This window comes from Giraffa tippelskirchi, chromosome 4, assembly GCF_054371585.1.
Source record: "Giraffa tippelskirchi isolate mGirTip1 chromosome 4, T2T-mGirTip1v1.2.pri, whole genome shotgun sequence".
NCBI lineage: Eukaryota > Metazoa > Chordata > Mammalia > Artiodactyla > Giraffidae > Giraffa > Giraffa tippelskirchi.
Window position 1 is genome coordinate 163,564,196 of NC_137278.1, and position 17,034 is coordinate 163,581,229.

Below are 17,034 nucleotides of genomic sequence, written 5' to 3' on the forward strand. Positions count from 1 at the left end.
TTTCCTCTTACACAACTTTTCCTTTGCCTGGCATTTCTTCTCCCTGGTAGCTCTTCAACACAGAATGTGCAAAGTTCTTGTCCAGTCCTGTAGATGGCTACTCAAGGTAGCATCTCCTCAGCCCTTCCTTGGGTTCAGTTATCCATTCATTTATTTCTTCCGTAAACATTGATTCTTACACACAGTATGGCCTTGTGTTCTTTAGACTCAAGCAGTCATCTCCGAGGATCATGTATTGGTTCAGAAATGGAAATCTCATTTCACTTCCTCAGATTTATTTCTCTGTCATGTGGTGGTTGTGGAGTGCCTCTTTCAAAAGTCAGGAAACAGCAAAATATACCTTGCATTGTGGTAGCGTATGTTCCACATGTGGGCTGATGTTGACTGAAAAAGTGCCACTTGAGGAACTTGTTAAAAATGGGGGTTTTAGGATCCTAATTTTCAGAAGTTCTGAAGCCGTTTAGTGGAGCTCTGAGAAGTCTCATGTGTAGCTGGCTTTGGTCCCTGTACTGTGTAGGGCTAAAGCGATAGAAGTGGTTATGGAACAAGAGGACACATTGCGAAAGGCTGGACCTAGAAGGTAGCATGGGAGGGCTTGACGGTTACAGGTGGGGAAGGGAGTGAAGAAGAGAGAAAAGCCTTTATACATATTGCCCTCAGTTCATTTGTAAAGACAGAAAGAATGCTTCTCATTTAAGGGATGGAGAAGCTTCCAGAGCAGTTTTAATAAAACTGTACCAAGGAGTATTCCCCATGTAATTCTTTGATCTCAAAAACAAAATACCAACTAGAATGCACACTTTTTAAGAAGAATTTGTTTTTAATTGGAGGATAGAATGCACACTTTTTGACTGACTGTAAGGAGTTTACTGGAGGTTGAAGAAAGTAAAATTTAATACTGTATTTAACAAAGACTTTGACCTTTTCCTCTAGTATATGCAACTTATAGCCACAGAAAAGTGGTCACACTGATATCGCTATGTATTTGCAATCCTCACCCTCAAATAGACATTGTCTGCTAATGTGTTTCTCTCCTGTATGACCTTCCACCCTCTGCAACAGATAGATATCCCCTAATTACCCACCACAATGAATATATTTTTTACCTTTTATTCCCACCTTAGACTTCCACCTCCCCTGCCCCCTCTCCCCATCCCACACTGCCCTCAGTTTAAATGATGATCTTGAATCCTACTTCATGGAGAATGTAAACATCATCAGATAGGCACACCTTTTATTTTACAAATTTATAAACCTACCTGCAGCTACACTTTTTTTTTCTTTTTCCCTGCATTGTTTCCCTGCATTGTTATTGAGGAATTATCCTTTCTCCAGTCAAAGGCTATTTTTTTCTTTTAACCTGTTGGGGTCTGGATATCATCTTCATGTTTTCCCTTTTGTTTCTTTTTCATTTTTAACTTTTACCTTTTTTACTGGATCATTTCTATATGGCTGGCTCAAATTCATATGATGAAATCTTAATGCCCAATATGATGGTATTAGGAACTGGGGCCTTTGTGAAGGGCTTAGGTCATGAAGCCCTCATGGATGGCATTAGTGCTTTTATTAAAGAGACTCCACAAGGCTCCCTACTCTCTTATGCCATGTGAGGACACAATGAGAAATGTGCAATCTGGAAGAGATCCCTCACTTGACCACTCTTATCTCAGACTTCCAACTTCCAAGACAGTCAGAAACAAATTTCTGTTGTTTGAAAGCCACTTCCCAAAGCAAAATGTGCACCAAAGAAAGGTCATAGTCACTATTTGGTGGTGTCTGATCCATTACAGCTTTCTGAATCCCAGCAAAATCATTATACCTGAGAAGTATGCTCAGCAAATCGATGAGATGCACTGAAAACTGCAACGCCTGCAGCCAGCATTGGTCAACAGAAAGGGCCCAGTTCTTTTCCATGACAATGCCCAACTGCACACGCACAACCAATGCTTCAAAAGTTGAACAAATTGGGCTACAAAGTTTGCCCTCATCTGCCATGTTCACCAGAGAAGGCAATGGCAACCCACTCCAGTACTCTCGCCTGGAAAATCCCATGGACAGAGGAGCCTGGTAGGGTGCAGTCCATGGGGTCGCGAAGAGTCGGACACGACTGAGCAACTTCACTTTCACTTTTCACTTTCATGCATCGGAGAAGGAAATGGAAACCCACTCCAGTGTTCTTGCCTGGAGAATCCCAGGGCTGGGGGAGCCTGGTGGGCGGCCATCTATGGGGTCGCACAGAGTCGGACACGACTGAAGCAACTTAGCAGCAGCAGCAGCAGCAGCAGCCATGTTCACTTGACCTCTCACCAACCGACTACCACTTCTTCAAGCATCTCAACAACTTTTTGTAGGGAAAATGGTTCCACAACCAACAGGATGCAGAAAGTGCTTTCCAAGAGTTCATTGAGTCACGAAGCATGGATTTTTATGCTATAGGAATAAACAAATTTATTTCTCATTGGTAAAAATGTGTTGATTGTAATGGTTCCTATTTTGATTAATAAAGATGTGTTTGAGCCTAGTTATATTGATTTAAAATTCATGATCTGAAACTGCAATTCCATTTGTACCAACTTTAACATCTACCATCTATCAATCATTTCCATAGAAAATATATTGTTTTGCTATTGTATACATGTTGTTACACATATCTTTCTGAATCTTGCTTTTTTAATTTAGCATTATGTCTTGAAAATCTGATCATATTTTTCATAGAGATCTACCTTATTATTTAACTGTTTCATAGTGTTCCTTACCATGAATACATTCACTGTTGTGTAATTGTTCCTCTTACTGTGGACATTGATATTATTTACAGATTTTCACTCTAACAGACAACACTTCAGTGAATATCCTTGTTCTTTCCTTCGTGTACATACGTGTGAGAGGACTTCTCTAGGGCAGAAGTAAAATCGATGGATCACAGGATATAGGCATTTAAAATATTAATTATTATTACCCACTTACCCTTTAATGAACCAGCTTATACCATCCATACGCAGGATATACATGAGAATATCTGTTTTCCCATACTCTAGTCAATACTTGGTATTACCAAACTTAAAAATTTTGCCAACATGAGTAAAAATTCTGTTTCATTGCTTAATTTTTTATTTTTCTGCTTATAAATTAAATTGAGCACTTTTTTTCAAACACTTTTTTCAACATACAAAAGACAGTCATTTGTATGTTTATTTCCATGAGTTCTATGTTCATATCTTTTGCCCATTTTTCTACTAGGTTATTTTTATTTTTATACTGACTTACAGGAATTTTACATAGATACTGGATACTTCTACTTTTTTACATTTCATATTTTATTTACTAATTTTTTTAATTAGTAAAAATTAAATGTATTGGAGTATTGTTGCTTTACAATGTTATGTTAGTTTCTGTTGTGCAGCAAAGTGAATCAGATATACATATAAGAATACATTCTTTTTTGGATTTCCTTCCCATTTATGTCACCACAGAGCATTGAGTAGAGTTCCTTGTGCTATACAGTAGGTTTATACATAGTAGTGTATGTATTAATACGTTAGTCCTAGTCTCCCAATTCATCTCACCCCCTTCTTCCTCCCTTGGTAACCATGTTTGTTCTCTGCATCTGTGACTCTATGTCTGCTTTGTGAATATGGTCATCTGTACCATTTTTCTAGATTCCACATACAAATGATATTATTCAATATTTGTCTTTCTCCTCTGACTTGCTTCATTCTGTATGACGATCTCTAAGTCCACCAACATCTCTGCAAATGGCATTATTTCATTCTTTCTTATGGCCGAGTAATTTTCCACTGTATATATGTATCACATCTTCATTATCCATTACTCTTTTGATGGGTGTTTAGGTTGCTTCCATGTCCTGGCTATTGTAAATAGTGCTGCAATGATCGGGGTGCATGCACCCTTTTGAATTCTGATTTTCTCCAGATATATGCCCAGGAGTGGAATTACTGGGCCATATGATGGCTCTACTTTTAGTTTTTAAGGAATCTCCATATTGTTCACCGTGATGGTACCTACTTACATTCCCATCAACAGTGTAGGAAGGTTCCATTTTCTCCACACCTTTCCAGTGTTTATTATTTGTAGATTTTTAGATGATGGCCATTCTGACTGGTATGAGATGATACTTCTTCGTAGTTTTATTTGCATTTCTCTAATAATTAATGCTATTGAGCATCTTTTCATGTATTTGTTGGCCATCTGTATGTCTTCTTTGGAAAAATGTCTATTTAGGTCTTCTGTCCATTCTTCAACTGGATTGTTTGTTTTGTTGATATTGAGCTGCATGAGCTGTTTTATATTTTAGAACACATATAAAGATATATGGGGCTTCCCTGGTAGCTTAGTGGTAAAGAATCTACCTGCCAATGCAGGAGACATGGGTTTGATCCCTGGGTCGGGAAGATTCCCTGGAGAGGGAAATGGCAACCCACTCTAGCATTTTTCCTGTGAAATCCCATGGACAGAGGAGCCTGGCCAGCTACAGTCCAGGTGTGTATATGTGTGTGTTAGTTGCTCAGTCATGTCTGACTCTTTGTGACCCCATGGACTGTAGCCTGCCAGGCTCCTCTGTCCATGGAACTTTCCAGATACTGGAATTGGTTGTTATTTTCTTATCCAGGGAATCTTCCTGACCCAGGGATTGAACCCACATATCCTGCATTGCAGGCAGATTTGTTACCATCTGAGCTACCAGAGAAGCCCATGGGGTTGCAAGAGTTGGACATGACTTAGTTACTACAACAACAACCACAACTACAACACGAGGATATATATATATATATGCAGATAGTGAGAAAGCGAACTTGGGATATATTTGTAATGGAGAGGTAATGGGATTTGCTGATGGATTTGACTGGAGTGTGGGAGAAAGATATCAAATAGGACTTTTTTTTTTTTTTTTACCTGAGCCCCTGGGTGAGTAGTGGTATCATTTCCTGATATGGAGAGACTAGCAACTTTGAAAGAAAAAGTGAATTTGCTCATTCGTGTCCAACTCTTTGCAACCCCGTGGACTGTAGCCTACCAGGTTCCTCCGTCCATGGGATTTTCCAGGCAAGAATACTGGAGTGGGAACAGGATTATGAAGACTTTCCCCATTCACTCTGATAATACAGAATAGAAATTAAGAGCAAGGCCTCTGGGGTCAGATAGGCCTGGGCTCACAACTGGTGTTGTGTTTTGGGGCATTTGCTTAATCTCTTTGGACCTTGGGATCCCTATCTGCAAAATGAGTGTATTAATAATATCTCCCACATAAGGTTTTTGGAAAGATTAAATGTGACTATACATGTACCGACTTGATGGACATGAGTTTGAGGAAGCTCCAGGTGCTGGTGATGGACAGGGAAGCCTAGTATGCTGCAGTCCATGGGTTCACAAAGAGTCGGACACAACTGAGCGACTGAACTGAACTGAACTCACTAATACATGTGAGGTACTTAAGCGTTCATGGCAAATAGGCAGTACTTCCTCTGTAACACTTATCTATTCATTATTTTGAAAGAATCCCATAAAGATGCCCAATGTTCCTTCAATTGTAACATTCCTTGATTCTGTTATCAGCATGTTAGATTTGGAAAACTGATATAGCATCAACGTACAGGTTAGATGGGAATGGGGAGATTTGTTGTTGTTTATTTGCTAAGTGTGTCCTATTCTTTGTGACCTCATGGACTGGAGCACACCAGGCTCCTCTGTCCTCCAGTATCTCCTAGAGTTTGCTCAAATTTATGTCCATTGAGTCCGTGATGCTATGTAACCATCTTATCATCTGCCATCCCCTTCTCCTTTGCCTTCAATCTTTCCCAGCATCAGGTCTTTTCCAATGAGTCAGAAATGGGGAGATATGGAAGTGTACTACAGCCACAGCCCTTAGCACACGGCTGTGGTTGTGCACCATTACTGACCCCCATACCGGTTACCTGGCCACAGTTACCCAGTACCATTAGTAGTCCTGCTCCGCCATTGGTCCATGCCTGTCAGAAGACCCCTCCCAAAAGCAACCAACTTCAATGAGCAACCATTCGTGGTCCTCCTCAGCCACTGGTCAGTGCCGCAGTGGGCCCCTCCCACAAGCAAGAAACTGTCAGTGAGTGACCATTAGTGGTCCCATTTGTTGGTGGAATAGTGGTCCTCAAGCAGAGAGTGACATAAGAGGCAGATCCTGACTTTCTCCCCCAGGACCCCCAGCTCCCCGGGCCTTGGGCCAGCAAGTGAACTGGTGTTTCAGGGAGCAGGCTGGGGGCTGCATGTTCCAGCAGCAGGCGGCCCACTGGCCTTGGCCCAGGTCTTGAGGGAGCGGTGAACCTCTCTTCCATCTCTGTCTCCGTGACCTAAGGGCAGCAGTAATCTGCCTGGGTTGCAGTCTGTGGGATCTGGCTATCCACCACCTCCCCTCCCCATGGGGTGGCCTGTGGAGTCTGAGGGCCAGGTGGGTCCTGGGCACTGCTACAGTTGGGTAGGGTCCGGGGACCTGGCCCTGAGGTAGTTGCCAACTGAGATCTGCCTCCTCTTAGTTAGGACTGGGATATTGTGGGATGAAAGCTGGGCCTTGGAACCTTGCCTTTTCTTGTTAGAACGAAATAACATTTGTTTGGTGGAGGTTTACAGGAACATCATTACCTGATCATGACCTGACCTCAAGAACAAAGGATCTGACAGGATGCCTCCCTCACCTTTCCTAGAAAAGGGCTTTGCTGAAAGCTTCTGGGAAGTTCAGGAGTTTTTAAGGCATGAGCTACAAACCTCCTTGCAGGGCCTTGTTATAAACCTTTCTCTGCCCCAAAGTCAGACATTTTGGTATTGCTTGGCCTCACTGTTCATCGGGCACACGGACTTGTGTTTCAGTAACATGAGCAGCATATATGCTAAGTTGCTTCAGTCGTGTCTGACTCTTTGTGACCCTATGGACTGTAGCCCACCAGGCTCCTCTGTCCATAGGATTCTTCAGGAAAAATACTGGAGTGGGTTGCCATGCCCTCCTCCAGGAGATTGAACCCACGTCTCCTGCATCTTCTGCATTACAGGCAGATTTTTTACTGCTGAGCCACAAGGGAAGCCCAACAGGAGCAGAAATCTTACTAAATCATTCTTCGAGAGACATCAACAACAGTGGTATGAGAAGAGAAGGGAGGGAGGAAATAGAGACTATGCTACAGAGGAAACATGACAAGATTTGGCAAATGATGAGCTGTGAAAAAAAGGATAAAGATACCTGACTTTCTAACTAGGAAAAATTGGAACAGAATCATTAACAAAGGTAGGAAGGCCAACATATCAGCTTCCCAGGTGGCACTAGTGGTAAAGAATCCACCTGCCACTGCAGGAGATGCAAGAAATGAGGGTTTGATCTCTGGGTAGGCAAGATCCCCTGGAGAAGAAAATGGCGACCCACTCCAGTATTCTTGCCTGGAAAATTCCATGAGCAGAGGAGCCTGGCTGGCTACAGTCCATGGGGCTGTAATAGGAAACACGTATAATACACAGGAAAGCCAACATACAGAGTAACCTTGGGGAAAGGAAAAGACACCTTCAGTTTGAATTGAAGTACTAGCAATACTAGAAGTTAGGTATCAAGTAGAATCATGCCTAGTATACAGTAAGTGCTCAATATCTATTGAATGTTTTGTAGATCTTCTGGGTAAGCACTGTCTGATAAAAATACAATGAGAGACACAAATGTAAGCCATGTGTCATTAAAAAATTTTCTAGCAGTCACATTTTAAAAAGTAAAGAGAAACAGATGAAACTAATTTTGATAATATATTTTACTTAATGCCAAAATATTATTGTGCCAACACTTAATCAATATAAAAATACCAAAAATACTAATATATTTTCATGCTTAGATGTCTTTGAAATCTAGTACATGTTTTATACCTACTGCTGCAGCTAAGTCGCTTCAGTCGTGTCTGACTCTGCGATTCCATAGACGGCCGCCCACCAGGCTGCCCCATCCCCGGGATTCTCCAGGCAAGAACACTGGAGTGGGTTGCCATTTCCTTCTCCAATGCATGAAAGTGAAAAGTGAAAGTGAAGTCGCTCAGTCGTGTCTGACTCTCAGCGACCCCATGGACTGCAGCCTACCAGGCTCCTCCATCCATGGGATTTTCCAGGCAAGAGTACTGGAGTGGGGTGCCATTGCCTTCTCCGTTCATACCTACAGCATATCCCAATTTCGACCTGCTGTCCAGTGGCTGCTGTACCGGACAGTTCTAGGTGGAGGTGATTGTCAGGCAGTGGATTATAATGACTGAATTCCAGGAAAGAGATCAGTCTAGCATCATCTCATGGCAGAGAAAACCAGATGACAGGATGGACTTTGTTAAGGGAGAGAATGCTAGAGGAAAAGTGAACCCAAGGCTAAATGGGGTAGTAATTCGTTTTGTAAGAATTCGACTTCTTCATTGGATTGCTTGGCCACAGAAAACAGATGAATTAGTAATACTGATTCAATCCATGTTTTTTGAATTGCCTTCTTGTTTTCTCTACTGTTTGAAAGTATCTTGTTCATATATTTATCTGCTGTCCATCTTTCTCTATTATAATGTAAGTCTCTTTTGTTTATCATTATATTCCCAGGATAGTATTGCTTGTACATTAAGGCTAATATCTGTGGGTTAAAAGCCAAATCTCTGCCTTCAGAGATTTACAATATGATTGATAGACCAGTGTTCCATAGAAGAAAAAATAACATCATGATAGATTATTAGAGAATTAAAGTCCTAATGAATAGTACTGCTAACATGGGGTCCAAGAGTTCAAAAGAGATAGATCTATAGGGTTTCAAGTAGCCTAGAAAGACAGAAATGAAATATGCACTGTGTCTTTAATGGTGGCTAGCCTTTGGATATTTAGAAAAGAGGGGCCTATGCAAAGATGGGGATGAATAGAAATAGTTTATTTGTAACAGATTTTGGGAAAATGTAAGATATCAAGTTGGAACAGTAGCCACTGAAGTTTCTGAGGTGTACAAAGCAGAATTTTGCAAATGGTATATAAAATGGATCAGAGAAGCAAAAGCTGGTAGGCAGTTATATCATAATATCCAGAAGGTGGTGAGGTTTGGATTGTGGTGATGCTTCTGGGGATAGGCAAGAGAAGAGATATGAGAGATGTTTGAATAAAGGCCTTAATGAATTTCATTTTGGACTAAATATGCATTGGATGGTCAAATGTGTTGCTAAGGACAGCTCCAAGTTTCTGAACTTGGTTGACTGAGTGATGGTGCCATAAACTGAAAGTTCCAAATGGTAAATTCCTTTCAGGGGTGGGGGCTGAGGGAGGAAAATGGTTGAAGTCAAAATGATGGAAGATATCCAAGTGGAAATTTCCAGTAAGCCTTCAGATGACTAAGGGATTCAGAAAATGTAGGCACTTTCCAAAACGTCTGTTCTTTTTGCCTATATACAAAGTGTTTACTTTATGTGTTTCCCTGTGGCTCTGTTGATTACATTCTTAAGTGTGGTTTGAAGCTCCTCTGGCTTCAAAATTGTATTTGTTTTGGGCATGGTTGGAGTAGAGTGCTAATGAGCACAAGGTCATAGGTTTGATCCCCAGAAGGGCCAGTTCATTTCATGGAGAGGAAAATTGTGTTCCGTGGTTCACAGACCTTACCCTTAATCATGTCTGCCTGTCTCTAAACTATGCAGCATGGGTTCCCAGGGGGCCCAGTGAGAAAGTGTGAGTGGTTGTTTGCAAATCATTAAAACTACTAGAAGAATGGCTCCACATGGGTTTATCTGGGGTGCTTCTTCAAAAAGCTTCGTCTTCCTTCCTCCCTCAGCTCTCGGGACAGATGTCAGATTTTCAGAGGCAATAGCCTGACCAAATGCACATGGATCTGTCCTGTTGATGGCCACCCACATCTGTTTCCCACATTCATTTACTTCATAGGTAAAAAGAAGTGTACTGATCCAGGAATATGTGGTACTTCAGTGCAAGAGTTTACTTATGAGTTTTGGAGTTTTATCTGTTTGACTTTTAGAATTGGCTTATTAATACTATACAAATAAACCCTGGAGGGCTTGAACATGCCCCAGAGCCTCTAAGCAAACCTTTCACTGACTGATTTTCCTTATCTTATCCAGCTGCTTTTAGCTTGCTATGTACTCTTTCTGGGAAATACAACTCTACACTCAGAATTCTTGCAATGGTCATACAAGGATACAGCATAGAATGTGCTGTGTTTCAAAGAGTGATGGTCTCCACAGACAGCCGTTGGGCAAACCCACAGAAGGCATCTTCCACAGAAGTGTAGAGTTGCCAGCATTTGCTGGGATAGCATCTGAGGTCTGTTTCTGTGGATACTGCATTTTCAAAAATCAATCCCAGAGATTCTCAAGTTGCTTTTCCAGTGACTGATATACCCCCTGGGTCCTGCAGGAGCAACCCCAAAGAGGATTCGGAATAATGTTACACACACAATGAAAGATAAAAAATAAATTCTTACAGCTTAAGAAGGACTTGAAAGTATATTCTTTTCTCTTTCAGGGATGTGTTTGCCTCATTTCTATTATTTGATATTATGGAAAATTGAACAACCTGAGAAGTAAGAGACCAGACCATCAAATATCATTTAACAGCAATTGCTAAGAATAATTGTGATGACTTAGAAGAATATGGATTGGAACAAATATGACTAAAAGTAAAAGGCAGAATAATTGAAGTTATGTGCTGAAAAAGCCAGTAAAACTGGTTGAGAAATTATTGAAAAATACAAATCCAATGGACATTTTGCATGATGACAAATAACTGACTTATTTGCATTGTTTCTTTCAATTACTTAGATTAAATGTTTTGGTATTATTTAGGAATGGCCTGAATATCATATAAATAGTTAAATATTTATATAAATATTCATATAAATATCATATAAATAGTTAAAAATCATTATATGGAAAATTTGTAGCTGTGCTGACTGGGATGGGCTAGGCTAGGGAGAGGAAAGAGAAAGGATTAAAGTGACTCAGCAAGAAAATGCTAGACTTGAACTTTTACATTTGCTTTTGTAGTATAAGGATTTTTTTTTTGGCTCAAACATTACTTTCCCCCTGAAATGCAAAGTCAGAGTAAAATTAGGGGAGGAGGTGGTCATTTGTTCAGAATAGTTGGGGCCATGAGTCAGAGTGTACATGGAAAAGGGTGTGACAAAGCCAATGGAGAGAATTGTGCCTTGAATATCTTATATCCTTAATAAGTACTGTCATTCCTAATAATAATAATAGAAGTAATGACAACAAAAATATCAACAAGAACTGAGGAGCAGACTAGTGCTGGACTGTGCCAGTGTTTTCAGCCATAGAGAAACCAAAGAGATGAAAGGGATAAACTGAGATGATGTGATGAGTTTTCCATAAAGATTAATTTATTAAATTTAAGAAACTGCTCTTGAGTCTGAGATTATATTCATGTCCTGTTTTCCAATGATTCCCTTTGAGTCACATGGTGGTAATGATTGGTTTTTAAAAATGTCCTTACTTTAACCAAATAAAGACTTTGCCATCCTATTTCATTTTCTTGAAAAATCTACTCTTATTTTTGGAAATTTTACAATTTTGAGAAACCTAGAAATTTAGGAACTGTTGCATGATAATGTTTAATCCTCAAATACCAGTAAGAGGTAGATATTGTTGCTGTTGTTGTTATTAATACCATTTTACAAAAGAGGAAACGGAGCCTCACAGAAGTTGTTTGTCTAGAGAATCCAGCTAGAAGGGTCAGAGCCACAACACACACCCACATCTGCCTGATTTTAGCACTCATGCTTCTTACCTCTATGTTGTTCCTGTGGGTATTAGTTAAGGTCCAGAGAGGGGAGCAGAAACGATTCTAGGTATTTTAATCAGAAGATATTTAGAACAGGTGATGGGAGAAATAAGTAGTCAAATAAGAGAAAGGAGTCAGTCCAGAGATTAACAACATCAGGAAGTCACCACCATCTCTAGAACTAGGAGGACACAGAGAGGAAGTCATGTTCCCATCTGAGAAAAACCATGTGGATGGATCTAGGTCCACCGGGGGGACAGTGTGCTGCTCCAAGTGGGAGGCAGAGACTGCAATTACTGCTGAAGATGCTACTTGAAGCAGAGAAAAAAGGGAGGAAACACCCTGGCTTCTTCCTTCTTCCTGATCTCTATTGCTGTTAGTGCCTCCTGTTAGCCAAACCTACCTGGAAATCAGAGAAACAGGAGCTAGAAAATGTAGCTCCTTGTGAAACAGAGCAGATAAATGGAACGTTGGGAAATGGATATGAGAGCAAATAGATGAACAGCCAGTACATTCTAGCATAAATAAATATTAAATTATTTCACTGTATCTTTTACTACTGCAGTGAAGACTAGAGATACCAGAAGGGACTTTTCAATATTAACTAAGAGAGTGGCTCAGATGGTAAAGAATCTGCCTGCAATGCAAGAGACCCAAGTTCAGTCTCTGGGTCAGGAAGATACTCTGGAGAAGGGGATGGTTACCCACTTCAGTGTTCTTGCCTGGAGAATTCCATGGACAGAGGAGCCTGGCGGTCTACCATCCAAGGGGTCGCAAAGAGTCAGACCTGACTCAGCAACTAACACTTTCACTTTCACTTCAGAAAAGGAATGGCAATGTTTCCATTTCCAAAAGATCTTTAAAGGAGAGAGAGACAGAAAAAAACAAAAAAATAGGGAGAGAATATTGGTCCTGGAGTAACCCTATCTGAATATTTTAGATTCTAGAAGAGTGGCTGAATTAGAAGATCTGGGCCAAATAAAGTGTGAGAGTACAATCCTGAGTATGATTTCTGCCTTTCTTACTGCTGTCTCCTTCCCTCTCTAGGGGGGCACTTTCTCCATCTCTGTCTATCACATCTTTTAGACACTTGGGTTTGGGAAGGAGAGTTCTGTGTTTGTAGGATGGAATGGAGGATTCAGCCACAGCACTTAGGTAGAGAAGTTGCTGTGAATACAGACTATGAATCCCCCAAATTTCCATTTGGAGAGGCTCTCCCCAGTGTTCCCTCTAGTGGAGGAGGTTGGGGACTAGTGGGAGCCACTGACTTCAATAAATGCAGGAGAGTTAGAAAGTCATAGGACAGTTACTTACTCTTAACTTGCCTGATAGTAACCATTATAAAGAGAAACCTCCCTTCTAGGCCACATTTCCGACCTTGCTTGAAATCCAAGGTCAAATTTTACTTCTGATGTATTGCTGTTATTGTCTCAGATCCAATTTACATCTGTTTCTGTTCTCAGTGATTGCTTTATTCTTTTCCAAATCATCTCATCCCATCACAGGGTGAAGGAAAGAACATTTAGAAAACAGATGTTGTATTAACCATAACCATTATCCTTTATTGGATCCCAAAGAGGTTTATCTCTATCCATAAACAGGTGAGGGAGATACAAGCTTTCAGCTCAGCTCTACACTTTAAATGCCTCACTGGGAAGAGGGCAAAGGCTCTGTCATCCATCTGTCATCATGACTCAGGTAGGATCATAACTGTTGTATTCAGCCCTATCATACCCAAAGCTCCCCTTTTTATAGCAAACATTTTATGATATACTCTTTAATATCCCAAAGTGAAATTCATAGATAATGCATACACAAGTTCAACAAAAATAAAAGTGATGCCTGAGCTGTAATATAAAGTAGAATGAAAACAGTTTGTAGCAAAATAACATGCATTGCAAGATAGAAATGCTAAGGCTCAACTCTATTTGAAAACATAGTGAAGTGGTCAGATATTCACCCCATGTGGAAAATTATGAACGTGACAGGTGTAAGAGGACTGATATAGGTAGAGAATGAAGAGATTCAAATAGCACAGTTAGCATTGCCATCAAGGATGCTTTTTCTGGAACAGTGGGCAGTGCTTGATAAAGTTCCAAATGAAATAAGTTACCACCTTCCCCTTAGTTTACAATGGTAGCATTCCTGGAAAATTCAATTTATGTTAAAATTATGCTTAGGTAATTATAAATAGGTTTATCATTTGCATGAAGTGTCTGGAACTCTAACCTCTGCCCAATAAATATCCATAATACCCCCTAATCATTGTGATTGACAACTCCAAATGTCCCTGCACATTTCCAAAATGCCATCTAGGGCTAGAACTATACCCACTGGGAATCCCTAGAGTGGGATAACTAAGGCCTTTTTGAAGGACAGGGATATAGAAACTAGGAACATGGACCCTAGGAGTCCACATTTTTGTCTGTGGAAGCCTTGCTTCAACTATGTTTCTTGAGACCTCACTGACTTTGACAAAATGTCACATGAACAATAGGTGTATTGTTGCCAGGGCTCTTGGCAAGATTCTTTGTGATCAGTTTCTAGTTTTACTTTTTTAGAAAGAGTTTATTTCTGAACTGTGTAAGGATTCAAGACATACCCTTCCTGGCTGAGACTGATTTACCCTTGGGTATTACGTGCATGATGGGAAGGGCTATCTCAAAACAACACTGGGATGTGGACTGCAGAGGAATGGCTGTAGGTAAGGTTAAAAGCCTGGTTAGGTATATTGATTATTGAGCAGAAATGCTGATTTATCTTAAGTTCATATTCAAAAATAGTTTATTACTCAAAGGTCCAATTAGCTCTATTTCTGCCTCATACAACCAAATATGAACAAGAATGTATCAGTGTATGGAATTGTCTTTGTGTCTGGATTGGGGCATAAATGATGAAGTAGTGAAATCACCTGTTTTGATGTCTTCAAACCCAGCTTCAAGGCTGCTCTGCCTGTCTCTGACCTTCAGCAAGTTAAATAATGTCTTTGAACCTCCATTTCCTCATGTGTATAATAGGGTTCATAATAGTGCCAAACTCATAGGGTTTTTATAAAGACTAATGAGGGGACTGGAATGCAAAAGTAGGAAGTCAAGAAACACCTGGCGTAACAGGCAAGTTTGGCCTTGGAGTACAGGATGAAGCAGGGCAAAGGCTAATAAAGTTTTGCCAAGAGAATGCACTGGTAATAGCAAACACCCTATTCCAACAACACAAGAGAAGACTCTACACGTGGACATTACCAGATGGTCAACACCGAAATCAGACTGATTATATTCTTTGCAGCCAAAGATGGAGAAGCTCTATACAGTCAGCAAAAACAAGACCGGGAACAGACTGTGGCTCGGATCATGAACTGCTTATTGCCAAATTCAGACTTAAATTGAAGAAAGTAGGGAAAACCACTAGACCATTCAGGTATGACCTAGATCAAATCCCTTATGAGTATACAGTGCAAGTGACAAATAGATTTAAGGGACTAGACCTGATAGACAGAGTGCCTGATGAACTATGGACAGAGGTTCGTGACATTGTACAGGAGACAGGGATCAAGAAAATCCCCATGGAAAAGAAATGCAAAAAAGCAAAATGGCTGTCTGAGGAGGCCTTACAGGTAGCTGGGAAGAGAAGAGAAGCGAAAAGCAAAGGAGAAAAGGAAAGATATTCCCATCTGAATGCAGAGTTCCAAAGAATAGCAAGGAGAGATAAGAAAGCCTTCCTGGCTATTGTAAACAGTGCTGCGATGAACATTGGGGTACACGTGTCTCTTTCAATTCTGGTTTCCTCGGTGTATATGCCCAGCAGTGGGATTGCTGGGTCATATGGCAGTTCTAGTCCCAGTTTTTTAAGGAATCTCCACACTGTTCTCCATAGTGGCTGTACTAGTTTGCATTCCCACCAACAGTGTAAGAGGGTTCCCTTTTCTCCACACCCTCTCCAGCATTTATTGCTTGTAGACTTTTGGATAGCAGCCATTCTGACTGGTGTGAAATGATACCTCATTGAGGTTTTGATTTGCATTTCTCTAATAATGAGTGATGTTGAGCATCTTTTCATGTGTTTGTTAGCCATCTGTATGTCTTCTTTGGAGAAATGTCTGTTTAGTTCTTTGGCCCATTTTTTGATTGGGTCGTTTATTTTTCTGGAATTCAGCTGCAGAAGTTGCTTGTATATTTTTGAGATTAATTGTTTGTCTGTTGCTTCATTTGCTATTATTTTCTCCCATTCTGAAGGCTGTCTTTTCACCTTGCTTATAGTTTCCTTTGTTGTGCAAAAGCTTTTAATTTTAATTAGGTCCCATTTGTTTATTTTTGCTTTTATTTCCAATATTCTGGGAGGTGGGTCATGGAGGATCCTGCTGTGATTTATGTCGGACAGTGTTTTGCCTATGTTTTCCTCTAGGAGTTTTATAGTTTCTGGTCTTACGTTTAGATCTTTAATCCATTTTGAGTTTATTTTTGTGTATGGTGTTAGGAAGTGTTCTAGTTTCATTCTTTTACAAGTGGTTGACCAGTTTTCCCAGCACCACTTGTTAAAGAGATTGTCTTTCCTCCATTGTATATTCTTGCCTCCTTTGTCGAAGATAAGGTGTCCATATGTGCGTGGGTTTATCTCTGGGCTTTCTATTTTGTTCCATTGATCTATATTTCTATCTTTGTGCCAGTACCATACTGTCTTGATGACTGTGGCTTTGTAGTAGAGCCTGAAGTCAGGCAGGTTGATTCCTCCAGTTCCATTCTTCTTCCCCAGGACATGGAAGCAACCTAGATGTCCATCAGCAGACGAATGGATAAGGAAGCTGTGGTACATATACACAATGGAATATTACTCAGCCATTAAAAAAATACATTTGAATCGGTTCTACTGAGATGGATGAAACTGGAGCCCATTATACAGAGTGAAGTAAGCCAGAAAGAAAAACAACAATACAGTATACTAATGCATATATATGCAATTTGAAAGATGGTAACGATAACCCTATATGCGAGTCAGAATAAGAGACACAGATGCATGGAACAATTTTATGGACTCTGAGGGAGAAGGTGAGGGTGGGACGTTCTGGGAGAATAGCATTGAAACATGTATATTATCGTATGTGAAACAGAACACCATTCCATGCTCGATGCATGAGACAAATGCTCAGGGCCGGGGCAATGGGATGACCCAGAGGGATGGGATGGGGAGGGAGGTGGGTGGGGGGTCCAGGAAGGGGAACACATGTAAACCCATGGCTGATTCATGTCAATGTATGGCAAA

General features: G+C 40.6%; 1 long non-coding RNA gene across 1 annotated transcript in view; it reads left to right on the forward strand.

The window, feature by feature from the left end:
- The window catches only part of LOC145547024 (uncharacterized), a 102,427-nt gene extending 87,059 nt beyond the window's left edge, over nucleotides 1-15,368 (forward strand). Inside the window, exons 5-6 of the long non-coding RNA XR_014083470.1 lie at nucleotides 10,504-10,561; nucleotides 13,284-15,368. This is a non-coding gene — a long non-coding RNA (uncharacterized LOC145547024). The remainder of the gene's footprint in view (nucleotides 1-10,503; nucleotides 10,562-13,283) is intronic.
- Nucleotides 15,369-17,034: the final 1,666 nt, after the last annotated feature.